Here is a 2,352-nt window from a genome sequence, read left to right as displayed (position 1 = left end):
TGTCAATGGTGTTGAATCCACACACACACCCAACTCCCATGTTGAAACTGTCAATGGTGTTGAATCCACACACACACCCAACTCCCATGTTGAAACTGTCAATGGTGTTGAATCCACACACACACCCAACTCCCATGTTGAAAATGTCAATAGTGTTGAATCCACACACACACCCAATCCCCATGTTGAAACTGTCAATGGTGTTGAATCCACACATACATGTACTTGACACACTCAACTCATTATCGACCCTCACTAATAGAGACCTTGGAGTTCTTATTTTAACCAGGATGTGTACCTATCTGTATGTGTGTACCTATCTGTACTCTGTTATTGTCCATGTCATTGCTGGGTCTACATGTCATTGTAACTGTCTTCTCTCACTATTACTGTTCATTGTTGCCGACTAGAATCTAGTCGTTTGTTTTTATCTAGTGTTCATCCCCAAGTATGTCTTCAGTACTAATTAATCAAAATTATATTTTTTGAATAATTGATTCTTTGGGACTAGATCTAGATCTAGATCTATAATCTGACCTTACAGTTTTTATAAATTGAAACAGAAACACATTTGTCCGACCGATCAATACAAAAAAACGTCGATAAAAACCTAAGACTTAGACCAGAGGTCAACTCTTACTACATGAGTTTTATATTGTGTATTGAGAGCTAGATCTAGAATTACCGGCTTCAGATAGACAATCTTAGCTTAGACCAACATCTTAGTTGAATATTAATAGATCGAATTGGATGCTCATGATAAACTCCATGTAGCTCTCATCTTCATCATCATCATCCTCATCATCATCATCACACACACACACACACACACACACACACACACTCATCATCATCATCATCATCATCACCATGATCTATAAACACAAAAATCATACTATCGGTCTTTTAAAAGTCAAAATTATTTCGCTTTTGCGACAACAGCAAAACCTAGCAACCTCACGTGCAGGAGTCCAGAGTTTACAGACAACAACAACACAGTGTCTGTGACGTGTGTGTCCAGTGACATATTTCCTGGAAACCCGAGATGTGTGCTGTACAAACGTGTAAGAGTGTCCTCTTTAATTTTTGTAGACGTTCCACACTGTTGTGATTTTATTTATTTATTTATCTATTTATTTATTTATCTTTTTATCTATTTATTTATTTATTTATTCATTTATTTACTTAAATTCATTCATTTATTCACTTAAATTCATTCATTTATTCATTATGCATTCATTCATTCGGTCGTTCAATTTTAATTAATGTGTTTATTCATTTTTTTTTTCACGTTTTGACAGGGCAGCTGGTTAGAGGGCGCCTCTTGTCGGCCCTTAATAATTATGCCCTCTTGCTTTCATTTCCTCTCTAGTTTCTCTGCACAATTTGTTTTACTATTTCTTAGCACTAAATTACCTCTACGTGTCTTGTGTCGATGTGCTTGAACTTTTTCTTTACGCAAACAAACCACAAAAAACAACCCCAAAACAAGCAAACAATCGTTTGGAAGACGTGGCAGTCTTAAATTACAATACGATTGTACAACTGACAGACACGCACACAGGACAGCGACGGAACATTTATTTCTTCTCTAAAATGTTCCCCTTTCACCTCTCTTCCAGCTCTCTGACAAGGTCATATCTTCCGCTTTCATCTCCACTCTCTGCCCCCACCCCCTCACCTCATTTGTCCCCTCCTCTGGGCTCCTGACTCTTTCTGCAGCCTTTCTACTGCTTCTGCTTGGCACCTTCTTACTGCTGTATTTCAACCACACCCCTGATCTTATGGTAGGGGTGTTGAATCTATACCATTTCACCATTTTCTTTCGAGAAATTGGGGTGGGTTGAGTTTCCCCTGGTTTCTTGAGAATAACGACTTTGGAAGTGAAAACTTCCCGATTAGTGAAAGATGTGTCTTTTGCTTTAGCTTTTCAGATTTGTATTTTGTCTACAAAAATTGCTGTAAGATTTTGATAAACATGTGCGTAAAAAAAATAATATAGTGTCTTTCCTGTCAATATGCAAAATCACAATGTGTCCCAACTTTGAAAGAGCGTTACACACAGTAGATTTGGGCATCCAGTTTCCTCAAAAGTGCAGTATGGTTGTAACTTATAAGAGATTTCTTTTCCTTTTTCTGCTTCATATTTGAAATGCTTTTTTCCCTGCTTTCTTTTGCAATGCTGAACGCTTCAAAGGCTTTCCGGTAACTCTTTTTGGGTTAAGTTGCACGACAGCACAAACCTCAGATGCATAGATCTAGTTATAATCAACAGAGTTATTAGGTCCAGGACAACAACAACAACAACAACAACAACAACAACAACAACAACAACAATAATAATAATAATAA

Source organism: Aplysia californica, unplaced genomic scaffold (genome assembly GCF_000002075.1).
Source record: "Aplysia californica isolate F4 #8 unplaced genomic scaffold, AplCal3.0 scaffold00189, whole genome shotgun sequence".
NCBI lineage: Eukaryota > Metazoa > Mollusca > Gastropoda > Aplysiida > Aplysiidae > Aplysia > Aplysia californica.
This window is presented reverse-complemented; position numbering follows the sequence as displayed.